This window comes from Brassica oleracea, chromosome C1, assembly GCF_000695525.1.
Source record: "Brassica oleracea var. oleracea cultivar TO1000 chromosome C1, BOL, whole genome shotgun sequence".
Lineage (NCBI taxonomy): Eukaryota > Viridiplantae > Streptophyta > Magnoliopsida > Brassicales > Brassicaceae > Brassica > Brassica oleracea.
In genome coordinates this window covers 12,904,775-12,919,776 of record NC_027748.1, presented here as the reverse complement: position 1 = coordinate 12,919,776, position 15,002 = coordinate 12,904,775, and the positions used below count along the sequence as shown (strand labels likewise).

The 15,002-nt window shown below is 29.1% G+C and overlaps 1 pseudogene; it reads right to left on the bottom strand.

Moving 5' to 3' along the window:
- Positions 1–10,358: 10,358 nt before the first annotated feature.
- Positions 10,359–14,365, bottom strand: LOC106331982 (annotated as a pseudogene).
- Between the last annotated feature and the right edge of the window lie 637 nt (positions 14,366–15,002).

The window sequence follows — 15,002 nt, the reverse complement described above, 5'->3', positions numbered from 1 at the left end:
ATTTGATGTTTGAAATATGTTAGTAAATGAACATTCATCTAGACATAGAGTTTATTTAAGATTGTGTCTAAGCTTAAGGTTGATAGTTTGATTGATCATTTGCCACCCTTAGTTCGAAACTTGATCACCCAAGGTCTAATTCTTATACCCATGAGTTCTCTTTTATCATAACCAAAGAAAGTCACTTCTTTTATTGTTTTATTGTTCTGTTATTGCATTCTATTATTAGTAGTAGTTTAAAACCATCCAAATTATCGGTTGCACTTAGATTAAGTACGTACTTGCATTCTCGGTGCTTTGAATCCCTTAGAATTGGTTTGACAATCTTTTATACTACATAATTTGTCTTAGGAGCCTTGAAAACTCTTAACATCAGCAGGCCACACAATCCAAAGACAGAATGAATCGCATCTAAGGAACCGCTAAGCAAAGAGAAGCGGAGAAGGTGATACCTGAGAAGGATCAACTTGACAAGAAAAAAGCAGAAGACCTTCGAGAAGCTGGAAACCCAGGAAGAGATGAGCACGACGGACCCGAACGCAGACCATAAATGACTCATCTGACAACAGATTGACCCAATCTGATGGAAGAATTAACAACCCACATCAGAGGCAGCCTTCAACCAGCACTGCACACCATAAAGAGATACAGATCTAGTCAAGCCCATCAAGCGGACCACCGCGGCAGCGAAGAAATCAAACACACCGCAACATCTTCCAGACTATCGAAGGAAATCCTCAAAACACCTCTAACACCTAAAGAACTACACTACCGACCCTCTCCCGGCGGCGACGAGACTCGCTGGACGCCGGAGAAGGAGAAACGCCTTAGTGTTTTGTCAAGTTGTTTTTAGCAACAACAAAAAATTGTAGCGAGAAAGAAATAATAAAAAGATTGATCACTACTAGTTATTAGTGGAAACCTCCCAACAGTTCAAAAAAAAAAGAAAGAAAGATGATTCTGGTAGTATTGTACCGTTGATTCAGGTGATGATCGTTTTTCTAGTATTTAGATTTTGGTTTCTGGTTTTTGGATTTTAAATTTTAGTTTTTAAATTTTAGTTTTTGATTTTGTAGTAGATTCTAGTTTCTTGAAAAACATGAATGTTGTTTTAGATTTTGGTTTTTAGTTTTTGCTTTTAAAATTAATAATGAAAAATATGATTAATAGTAAATTGTTTATTCTGCAAAAATCTAGAGAAATTGCCACAAATACTATATTAATAGTACCATTTTTCATGTTTATACTAACCACTTTTACTTTCATTTTTAATAAAGGGTAAAAGACATTTATACCCTTAGGATTAATTAATCTAGACTTAGGGTTTATAGTTAAGGGGTGGGTTAAATTTTTTGGAATGTGAAATTTAAGATTCTAATAAATATATAAATAAATATAAAAAAAAATTCAAAAGAGTTTCAAACATTGTCAAAAAGAAAATTTGAAAGATTTTTTTTTTAATTATAAAAAAAGTTTGAATTTGAAAAACTATAATTCGAAAACATAAAAAAACTTATTCTATTATTATTATTTATTTAAATATTGATTTATTATATGTATAGAGAAAAAATGTATAAGAGTCTTTTGTCACTTAATGAAAAATGTATTTTTGAAAATGTTCATTTAATGGTGGGAAAAATGAATAATGGTACCATGAAAGTGGTAAACATGAAATTTCCCCATAAATCTATAGAATACTATTATCAAAACACAAATAATCTTATTTTATAAAATTATTTTAAAACAAAAACTGCAAATACAAGTTAAAAATAATGATATTTTGTTTTTTAGTTTTCTTAAAAACAAGAATGATACTTTTATTTTTAGATTTTTTTAAAAATAAATTTAATAAGATATTTAATAAAATTTAGGGAAAATTTCATGTTTACCACTTTCATGGTACCACTTTTCATCTTTACCACCGCTAAAAGGATATTTTCAAAAATATCTTCTTCATTAAGTGGCAAATGACTCTTATACCATTATTCTTTAAATATATAATAAATCATTATTTAAATAAATAAATAAAATTTATGTTTTTGAATTATACTTTTTCAAATTCGAACTTTTTATAAAAAAACAAATTTGATTTTTTTTTCAAATTCGAACTTTTTTATAAAATTTTCGTTTTGGCAATGTTTGAAATTATTTTTAAATTATTTTAATATTTTTTAAATATTTATTTATATACTTATTAGAATCCTAAATTTCACATTCCAAAAACCTTACCCCACCCCTCAACTCTAAACTCTAAGTCTAGATTATTTAATCCTCCGGGTATAAGTGTCTTTTACCTTTCATTAAAAGTGAGGGTAAAAGTGATTAGTGTAAACATGAAAAATGGTACTATGAATGTGATATTTGTGACAATTTCCCTAAATTTATTTGTTTTTTCTGTAATTTTAGATTTTAGAAAAACATGAGAAGTATTTTTTAGTTTTCAACTATATTTTATTTATTATTTTTTTTGTGACTGAAATTGATTAAAATTAATAAAAATCTTACTTATTATAGAAATGATAGACAATATAAATATCACCACATAACATATATTTCTTGTTTTTTAAATTATCTAAAAAATAATTATATTTTTTAAAAAATATTCCCGAATTCAAATATTACAAAAATATTTATATTTACATTTTAAAATACTATTTGATTTTAGACATATCAAATTGTACACAATTAATAGTTATCTTATTATTTGAAAGACTAAATAAAATTTAAATATATTTTTATTACTTTTGCAATTTGTATTAAATTTATTTAATTCAAGTATTATAAATACAAAGTTAATAGATGGATTTTTAGAATACAAAATTAAAAATTCCAGGTTGATTAATATAAAATATTTTTAATTTGAAAAAATAATTATTTTACTATAAGATTTTATGGTATAAAAGATGATTAAAATAGTATGGAATTAATTTAGATAAACAAAACTCTAATAGTTTGATATGTAGAGAAGATTATACTATTTGTGAGTTTGTGTTTGTTTTATAAAATGGTTGATGTGGTTTTATATATGTAAAATTATTACTTTGTTAAAAGAAAAAAAAAGTAGTTGTGGGTTGCTTGAGAAACCCATAAAAACTAGATTTTGGTTTTTAAGTGTAAAATGGTAAAAGAACTAAAATCTGATTTCCCTGAAGAAAAGAAAATCTATTTTACCAAAATCTTGATTAGAGAAAAAATAGATTCTAGAAATATACGAATGGTGATTTTAATTTTTAATTTCTGGTTTTCGTTTTAAAAATTAATAAACGATTTATTTTAAATTTATTTTTTTTTATTTTGTTGTATTTTTAATTTTAGAAAAAAACATGAATAGTGATCTTTTAAATTTTAATTTCACTATATTTAATTATTATTTTAAAGTTGAAATATTAATTATTACTTACTATGAAAACAACAAATAATAAAAATATTACAACTTAAAATATATTTATTAATTTAATACAATTATTTTAAAAGAAAAATATAATTCAATATATATATATATATATATATATGAAATACATAATCAATGCAGTTCAAAAAAGACAACACATAATTAATAATTAAAATTTAAAAGAAAATAAATTTTTATTTTATTTTTAAAATGTTCTATAATTCAAATATTATAGAAAATATATTAATAGTTATATTTTAAATTTCTATTTAGATCTACACAATTGATAGTTAGTTTATTATTTAAACATACTAAATAAAATTTAATTATATTTTTATATGTTTGGCATACTGTATAAAATTTATGTAATTCAATTATTATAAAATAAATTTGGATATTCATAATACAAAATTAAATTTCAGTGTAATAAATATATAATACTTATAACTGACAAATTACATAAACTTTGCTATATTTTTATGATACAAAATATTGATTTAAAGCATTATGGAAATAATTTACAGTAACAAAACTCCAATAACTTGATTTCAGAAAATAATTATTTTTTGTGAGTTTTTAATTGTTTAATATAATTGTCGAAGTGGTTTTATATATGAAAATTAACAGCAAAAAAAAGTGCATGTTGTGTCAATAGAAAAAACCCACAAAATATGGATTTTGGTTTCTGTGTGTAAAATGGTAAAATGGTAAAAAATCTGGTTCTCCATAATTTAGAAAATTTATTTTCTGAAAAATTTGATTGGTAAAAAAATAACTTTTAGAGAAACAAAAACTAAAAACTGTTTCAGAAACCACGAACAATCAATTTCTCAAGCTGTTTTTTATGAGTAGGACTAGCTCATGGATGGATAAAGTTTGATGCAATGAAACCCCTGGGACAATTGGCGGATGTAGGTAGGCCAATGAGGTAGCACTTGTGCCCATGAAAATTTTAAATTCTGTTTAATGTTACTTATTTTTTAGCCTTGTTCTAAAATGCGCCGCCTGGGACCGATTACTCAAAATCATAGTTTTCTCTGCAAATCCATCATAAGTGAGCATAAACATAAGAAATAACAGTGAAAACGTGTAAGAATCGTGAAAAAAAAGAAGAGAACATCAAAATTAAGGTTTGTTCTCGACAAGTAAAAGGAAGAAGATGGGGGTAGTTTCGTAAATTAACGTTTATTAAAGAAAAATGTAAAAAACATAACAAAACTCCCCCTAACCAACTCGAACCCGTGTGATCTAGGTGAAATAAATTCTACCGAACCACTAGACTAAGGTAAATTCTTGAAAACTTTACACATTAATTATATCAATAATAAAACACATAAAATTAATCCCCGATTAATTCCCGATTAATCTCAAATTATTTCATAAATCGCTAGGCGTTACCCGAGCGAACGTACAGCGCCTAGCGAGTTCCCGAACATGGTTTTTAAATCATTTCCCGTACTAAAATCATATTATATCTTCAATTTCTATGTTTATATGTAATTTACCCCCACCCAAAAGATTGTCTACATCCACAAAACCTGTGGAAGTCAGCCTTGTTAGAAAGGTGATGAGATTGGTGGCATTTTCTACGCCAGTAGATCAATATTGCTATTATAATCCCGGCGACAAAAGCTTTGAACATTTTAACGTTGTTGATTGAACACAGTTAGACTTCGATAAGAATTTTTAAGAGATGTCGAACTTTTTTATTGATTTAAACTGATCTTGCAATACTTTTCGACGTGGAAAGTATATTTCCTCTTCCCCTTTCGATTAACATATGAGAAAGTCAGAAAGACTACCTTTATAATAATACTCCCACCCTTCCTTAAAATTACATAGAAAATTTTTGTTTCAAAAAGATTCATTTTTTATATTTTCAATGCATATTTTATTAACTAATTACAAACTTCAAAAAATTTAATTGCACTAGTTAAATTTTTATTGGCTTAAAATTATGGAAAAAAAATAAACACAAAAAACAATACAAATTTAATGTGTTTTATTAAAATACGTGGAAAATCTAGAATATAGGAGTATAACTCTAAGGAACAGAGGGGAGTGGAAGTATATACATTGGTTCATGGGGAACCACTTTTTCTTATTTATTTCATCCTTTAATCTGAAGTACACTTAATTTACTCCCCTGTCATCAACCACTCCTTTGTCCCTCAAAACTCATTATATACTTTAATTCACACGCGTACACATGTCTAATCTTTCTCACAAAGAACAAGCTCCTCAGAGAGAATCTAGGAACATGAAAAGAAAGAAGCAAATCTTGCTTTAGGGGGTAAAGAAGAAAAAGGATTGTATATATAGTTGTGTTCCGTCGTCATATAGAGGAGTTTACTAGAAATGGCAATTAAATTGAAGTAATTGCAACGAGAAATAGATTGCTCTTTCAAGGATGGAGCAATCCGTCATCACCAAGAAGAAAAATAAATGAACTGAAATAGTGAAATAAATATGTTCATCACTTTTTCAGCATTATCGGTATCAATCTCGTCAGATTTCTCTTCTCAAGGATAGAAAACAAACTTTACCTCAATTATTGTTCAACGGAAAAAAGGATACACAAACAATATAATAATTCAATTATAAAAACATACATTGGAATAAAACTAATTTTGACTATAAAGTTTTATAGAAAAAAAAATAGAAAAAATTAGAAATGATCCGAGGAAAGAGAGATAACTCGATTTGACTATAAAGCTTGAATTTTTTTCGCCGACACTTTTAACTTTCAAAATGACATTTATATCAAAAAAAACATCTAAAGTAAAAAATTGACAGGTTGTCCATGTAAAAAAAAATGATGTATCAGTTTTTAAAAATAATTATTATCTAATTAATAAAATAAACAAAAAATTAAATAATAATTCTGAATATTTAATAAAAATTCATAAAATAAAACATTAAATTTTTTTAAAAAATGTTCAGAAAATTAAATAAAGATTTTAAAATTAAATTAAATATTTAGAAAATTAAATAAAATAACTAAAATTCAAAAAATAAATAAGATGAAATTTAAATACAGAAAAACTAAATAAAAATTTAAAATATTCAAAATATCAAAATATTTTTATCATAAATTACAAGTTAAAAAAATAAAAATATCATATCATCGTTTAAAATAACAATTTCAAATATATCACTTATGACAAAGGTGGTTTTCACTTAAGCATTGACAATGACGGTTTTTTTGGCATATCTCCAATAATAGTTTCCGACATCATCGTTGAAAATGACAAAAAAAAACTATTTTGAACTTTTGAATTTTCAATTTCTTTTTGAAATTTATGATATATTTTTTTTAAATTTTTCTGTATTTTAATTTGGTCTTTTTTTTGAATTTTTAGTTATTTTTTTAAATTTTCTAAATCTTTATTTAGTTTTCTGAACATATTTTTTTTTAAAAAATATGTTTAGTTTATTTAATTTTATTAAATTTTATTTAAATTTCTAATTTAAAAAAAAAATTCTGAATTTATTTAATTTTTTGTTTATTTTTTTAGTTAAGTAACTTTTTTAAAAAAAATTATTTTTATTTTGGAGGTTTTTTGTGATATAAATGTCAGTTTGAATGTTAAAAGTGTTAGTGAAAAAACTTCAAAATTTAAAGCGAAAATAAGTGACACTTTGAGGATTTTTAAGCCGTTTTCCCTATTTTATTATATTTTGTTAATTCTGATCCATTGACTCGTTAATAAAGCGTATCGTTCACCTATACATATTAATGAACTCAACATATCTTATTTTCTACAGGAGCGAAGGAGAATGTACGTTACGTGTATGTTACGTACATAACAAAAACACAAGCCGACTGTTTTTGTCCATTTCTTTTGCATCTTTTTCAGAAAACAACAAACTACAAATTCCATGTGCAGTGGATATAATTTTGCAATCTATATAATATTATATCCATTATTTTCTTAGTAAACAAGGATTTCATTACTTTTTAGTAAACAAGGATTTCATTACTTTTTGGGTTTTTTTCTATTTGTGCGCGTGCATGTCGTTGTCAGTGATTCGAAGTTGGCTTTGGATGGCTATTGACATCCTCTGGAATGCATCGATTAATATTAAGACCATAAATTCGTCTTGAATTATCCTACTAATCCTTAATCTACATCGTTAACATCCGATGACATAAAAATGTACCATTTGATAATTAAATGTGAAATAAAGAATTAAAACATAGAGCTAAAGAAGATAAATTTCGGAAAACATGACATGTAGTTTATTGGTTTGTATAACCATCACACTTATTCAACCCTAGTAGAATCAATGTTGTTGATAAGGAAATTAAAAGAAAAGTATTTTGGAAAATAAGTTTTTCATACTCCTTTGTCAAAAGTTTATGTGTAAATGAGTTACAAGTTATTTTATACACACTCCTGAACTAATCATAAATCAACAGTACGTGACAAAAGGGAATCAAATGATTGCAAGGGATTGATCTTCTGTGTAGCCTGTGTCTACTTATTGTGCACTGTTCTGGACATAGTCTTCGTGTGTTGTGTGTGACAATAGTAATCAGGAAACATTGTGGTTGATTATCTGCAAGCCTGTTTGCAGCTGTTTGAAGTGTTACTTCACGACCTCTGGTTGATTTGAAGTGTTACTTATTTTCTTTCTTCTCCAAACTCTGTGACTCTTGAGATGTATCTAGAGTCTTACATTTCAGTTTTTCTGAGTCTCTTGTTCTTACAAAAATAAGTCAAGATCCTAATCTGGATAAAAAGGCTGCTAACTAATTATACAAATAAGGTTTTAAATGTGTGAAAACTGAAAGCCATAAAGCATACAACTTTAAGAAACATAGAACTTCTTTATATACTAGGGTTGGTCCGCCATACGGGCGGAAAATTATAATAAAACTATTTTATATAAATTTATATTAGTTATATAAAATTAAAGATTATCATAGATTGAAAATAATATTATAAACAAACAATTAATGATAAGAATTATGAGATCATATTGTTATTTTTAATAAATATTTTTAGTTTGAATTAAAATGAGAGTAATCTTCATTATTCTCTATTTTTAGAGAATACAAAATTAGCAAAAATAATTCAGAAAATATAATAATATATATATCTTCTTATTATTCTATTTCAATTTGACATAATTAAAAATAATCTAAAGTTTATATAAAAAAAATACTATATTTATTTCTACCAATAATTATTTTAATACTATATTTATATAAAGTTCATATAAATAATACTGCATTCATATAAGTAGTTTGGTGAGTTGTTTTTAATCTGTTATTTAATAATACTATATTGATTTATATTAAAATAATATAAAATAAATATTTTATATTAATTTTTTATTTTTTTGGATCTAATTGGATGATTAAAAACATATTTTGGATACCGTGACACCGAATATTCAGAAGCTTACAGATCAAATAAAAATCGAAAAGCTATCAAATCACGAATACTTTATAAAAGTTTGGATATCGGCTCCCACTTCTACATATGATAATATAGTCGTTTTTCCTTAATGACCTTTGTTATTTTTGTGTGTAATATTGGATGTATAGTTTTTGCAAGTGTTTTACTAATTGTTTTGGATGTCATCGACGCTTATGTGTATGTTGGGTTCGGTCTATCGGATGGATCTTTAGGAATTCGGAGGCTGTCAATTTATTTTATTTTAAGTAGTTTGGTGGATTCTTTATAATCTGTTTTTTTTTTCAAATAAAATGGCTCTGCTTATTTGGGAAAAAATGTCACTATATCTCTGTCTTGAATGACAACAAATTTCTCCATCGCTAATGTGCTCTTAACCGATGTTGTAAACACGCTTCAGGAGAATACATGTAGATGTTTGGCTCAGGTTTCACACACATGGCGTATATGAGGTGGGTTTTAGAGGTTTAGCTGCCAATGTTAGAGCTTATGGTTGCTTGCTGATGTGTCCATGGAGATTGCAAACAGGTGAATATTTAACAGTTTAAATTTGACCTGATTGGAAATGTCTCGGAAGAGTTTATGAGAATCCGGAATCTGGCAGTTAGTTAATCCACGAAGGAGTAACATTTTCAAAGAAACAGAGGCGACCAAAATGTATGCAAAGACGGTGGTGAAACACGTTTTATAATCTTTGTACTGAAAGCATAAATTTGAATAACATGGTAGGTTAAAGCAAGGTTGTGTGGAAATGGTCCGCTCTTTAATTACCAGAAAAGGTTAGTCTTTGAGGGATTTACTATCTGCCACGTCACTTTGTCGATTGTCAATATAATCATTTGTCACTACACTGTGAAGACTAAAATCCCTTAGGATTCTTACTTTGGCTTCTTTAGAGATTTTGGGTCACATCCCTGTGAAACTTCATAGGTTAACTTCACTCGAGTAATTGGATTTGAGCAATAAGTTTCTGTTTGGATCAGTACCACCCAAGTTTTCTACAATGGTAAAGCTTGAAACTTTCAGATTTGATCATAATTTCTTCAATGGCACGTTACCTAGCTTGTCTGATTCTCAGTGACAGTTTCTTATATGGCAAGATAAGTTTGATGACATCTTTTGTGTGTTTCAGAATCATCATCTTTAGATATAGATTCTTAGACTTGCTTATAGACTTAAATATAATGTATAAATAATATAATATTGAAAGAGTATTTATAAATTAAATATAATTTCCTAGCATTAACTTTTACTATTTGCTTTGGGTTTTTACTTTTTAATTATAAGTATATCTCAATATCAAAAGATTTATCGAATAAGTTGATGCATCCTTCAGAAATAGTGAGTCTTTTATCTATTGGAATAACTCATGCAATGTTCCAGACTTCCTTTATGTTCCAAACTTCCTTTATAGATCTTATTTTCTATGTCGCCACTCCTCTTAACATTGCAGCAAATATCTAAAAAGTAACTTTGATCTCTCAAAAAGTACCGGTCTGAGCTAATCCCTGAATCTGTTCTTACATTTTCTTCATCAAAATAAAAAATTTAGCAATGATAATTACCTTGTCAAGAAGTATTAAGCATGTCTCACATAAAATCAAAACTTCAAATCCTAAAATCCAAAACAATACTGATTTTTGAAGTTCCTAAACATGTGGCTATACTGGTAGTAAGTGTCATGATATTTCCAGAAGTACATAACATGATAGCGGAGCTGAAAACACAGGCCTAATGCTCTCTCTTAGCTCCAATCACTTCAGCAACCTGCATAGACCGAGCATCCGCAAGGGTCGCGGCAAGCGCCACATTGGTGTTAGCCATTTGCTCATCCATCCCAGAGCTCGAAGACGCGGCGGTGGCTTTTTCGATATCATCCACACCATCTACAGAGACAACAACGTGAATCTGAGCTTTGTGTGCTCAGAGTCTCCTCTTTTTTCTTCTCCTCCAGTGAATTGTGTTTGTTCATCAAAAATTTTGCATAGTAACTCCTATCTCTGGAATCCATTCCTGCAAACAGATAAATGTGAGAATCTTTTGTTTAACTAAAGAAACAAATAAGGGTGAGAATTTTAATAAAAATCATCTCTCTTATAATTAATTAAAATTTCAATAAGCGCTCAAATTTGAACCCCAAAGCTTATTCACTCGCATAGGAAACTCAGTGATATAAAAAACTATCAATGATACTCAAAAGCATAATACTCACAGAGTAAATCTTCTACTAAAAAATATTCACCACATCTAAATACAGAGCAAGCTTTACTCTGTTTTTAGATTGAAAACATGATTTTCATCTCTGATTTTAATAGCCGTTGTGTATTCAAATACTAAGATGAACACGATAATAGCTTCAGAATAGTTACTGTCAGTGATTGTTCCATACTAATAGCTTCTTTTTTAACAAAAAAAGAGCACTAACTAATGTTTCTTAATAAGCTTCAAAGAAGGCAAGTGACTCAACTATTGGCTTATCGTATATAGCATACGTCTGAATGTCAGTGGATTAGAGCTGTTGTGAATTTATTAGAAACCGGTCAGAAAGCAGTTTTGTTGAAAGTAATAAAAGCAGAGCATACTTTTTTTCTCTAACCATATTAACTCTAGATCCTCAGCCTCCTGTTGAAATTGCTTTTTTTTTCCAATGAGAAACATCAAGCTCAAGAATTTAACGGCAAGAGGGGTGTGATCAAGTGTGCTTTATAGACTGGTCCGCCTTCACCTACTTTTCTGTTGCTCGCGAACCTCTAAGTAGCTTCTTCAATCTCTTATGCATAGCATCTTCATGACCGTACATCATTAGGTACCAGAGCACTAAGCGTCTTTCTCCTGCGATTCCCTTCTTGCTTTTGTCTCTGCTTGCTTCCTTCTTTATCCTATCAGCTCCGCAATCCTCTGCGACTGGAAAACGTATAACTCAAATGATTAATCCTAAATGAAAAATCTTAAAGGAAAAGGAAATAGTTTGTTTTTCAAATAACGGTTCTAATTTACGTTACCGGCATAAAGATCCTGTCCAAACGACACGAACATCAAATCGCTCCAGAGATCTGCCCTATAAAGTCGTCTCCCATCAACTTCTAGAAACTCAATGGTCGGTTTATGAAAGAAGAAGGTGAAGAACACCAGGGGCTAAACCAGAAAGTATTTAGTATGGGTGCACCAGCAAAAATAAATATGAAATAAAATATTTTGAAAATAATAAAATAAAATATTCTGAAAATATTAAAACAATATTTTATAAAATCATTCTTCTTTCACTCATTGTTTGAAATCGGATCAACACTTCTTCATTTGTGACATCGTCAAGCAATTCTTTTTCGATGAAACAAATGAGATAATCACTTAGAAAATGATCTCCCATTCGATTTCGTAGAGCTGTCTTCACTAACTTCATTGCAGAGAAACATCTTTCAACACTTGCAGTAGCAACCGACAACGTCAAAACCAACTTCAAAAGCCTATAAACCAAAGGATGTGCAATATACTTATGTGTTTCTACCATCATAAGAGCAAGATCTCCAAGACTTTTCAAATCTTTAAATCGTTGATCATGTCTTACATTGTCGATGAAAATACCAAGTTGCTGCTCAAGAGATATACACTCCATAAAACTAAAGTCATCTGGATAGAACTTTGCCAACTTCACCAATTTTGACTTGTCAAATCCAAGAAAAGCACCAACATGATTTAAGGAAGCCATACAAGTAAGCAGCTCAGTGTTTACCTCAGTAAAACGATCATTGAACTCCTGAAGTTGCAAATCCAAAGCTGCATTGAAGCAATTAACCTTGTAATGATGCATATTAGTTATGTTGGTTTTTTTCCTTGGCCTCTTAGAATCGATAAAACCTTCATCCATACTGAGTATTTCAGTATCATGTTTCTCACAAAAAGAAGAAACTGCCAGCATAAGCGAATCCCATCCATCATCTCTTACTCTCTGTAACTCCCGCTTAGTAGATTCTACTAGTGACATAGCATTCAAAATGTCTTGATCTTTGTTTTGCAAAGCCATCGATAGATTCTCACATATTCCCAAAATTAGTAACATCAGATGCATATAGATCACACAATCAAAGGTCTGAACGTACTTGAGAAGACCATATGCTTGGCGTCTCTTAGAGTCATCAGCGGCTTCCACTTCAATATACTCAAGAACTTTAATAATAGTAGAAAACAACCCAACCAAACGCAATAGCGTTTTATAATGAGAACCCCACCTTGTAGCTCCAGGCCTTTGAAAAGAAATTTCTTGATTCAGTCCTTTGCCAGTGTTAATGTCACCACTAGCAATTCTAGCATTTATCTCCTCTCGATAACGTTCCCGAACCACATCTTTTCGTTTGCAAGAAGCTCCAACTACATTCAGTAATGTAGAAACCATATCAAAGAAATCAGCAATATCAAATATCTTTTTCGCCACAGCTACTACAACCAACTGAAGTTGATGAGCAAAACAATGAACATAATACGCTGAGTTGTTTTCCCTAAAAATCAATGATCGCAGCCCATTGAACTCTCCTTTCATATTGCTAGCTCCATCATAACCTTGTCCTCTCACTTTTTTCAAGCTCAATCCTTACTTAGCAAGCAACTCATCAATAGCATGTTTCAAAGATAAAGAAGAAGTCTCTTTCACATGGACAACTCCAACGAACCTTTCTTTGACTGCTCCATTTTTATCAACAAATCGAAAAACAACACCCATTTGTTCTTTGTCAGACACATCAGCAGATTCATCTACTAATAGACCAAACACTCCATTATCAATTTCTTCTATAACTGATTTCACTACTTCTTCTGCAAAAGCGTTTACAATATCCTTTTGAATCTCTGAAGAAACCATCTTGTTATTTCCTGGAGCATTCTCCAAAACAACTTTTTTTATAACATCATTGTGATCAGCTGTGTATTTCAGAAGTTCTAAAAAGTTTCCTTTGTTAGAAGACCCTTCTCCTTCTCTGTGGCCCCGAAAAGCTAATCCTTGTCGCAATAAGTATCTAGAAACATCAATCGAAGCATTTAACCTGATACGATACTCATTTTTCATGGAATTAGTCTTCTTATACAGAGCATGTACTATGGATTGACCTTGATTCATCAAATCATCACATTTCTTGACATCATTATTGTGAGAGCTGTTAAAGTCTCCAACATGAAAAGATAACCTGTCAGGCTTATTCCAACTAGAGAATCCATCTTTCACAAATCCAGAATATCCATCGTCTCTAAACAAGTAGCAACACAAACAATAAGCCTTTTCCTCCGATACACTATACTCTAGCCAATTCCCATACAATTCAAACCAAGCTGGATTGAATCGTCTCATTTTACCACTTATGAGTTTCTTTTCAAAGTTATGACCAAGTGGTTGACACGGACCTCTAAGAAGGTATTTGCGTCTTACCTCATCTACTTGGTTTGCGTGATAATCTTTGATACTTTTTCTTTTAGCAGGATCCCATGGTAAATCGCCGATATTATCAGATGGTGAAGTATTATCAGATGGTGAAACTGATGCTTTTTTGTAGTACCGTTCCATTGATTAATCTACAAAATATAAAAATGTATAAATATAAATTACATTTAGTAAATAAATAACGTCAAAGTTGATTAAGTAACAAACTATTTTTCATCGATGAAAAAATCTAATCAAAACTGAAAACATAATATAAATCAACCGTGGAATATAAAAACATGATTTTTGAAACCTATATAATAATATACATTACAACTATGTAAAACCTGAAAAACATCAAGGCATTAACCCATTCGTCAAGAGTAAAACCACTTTCTATGACTTTTGGACTTTTACGACTGAAACAAAAATCTATATGATATTTAAATAATTGTTGGAACAACTCAAAACACTAACAAAAAAAATTAAATTAGTTACCAGTTTTGTATGGTAGACAATAGAAGAAAATTCTGTCGAATTGATAGTTTGTACTTGCAGGGTTTTAGAAGAAGTAAGCGATTAAAAAAATTGAACAAATAGTTAGTGTTTTTACTAAAAAGTAAAGACAATATAATAGGGCTTCAGAGCAAGTTTTAATTTTTAATGGGCTAAACTATATTTTCTTTCTTTCTTATTTACTTTTGGACTAAATGTAAATGTTAATGGGTGCATAATCATATATTATAATGGGTGCACACTCAAAATTCTTTAACGATTACAC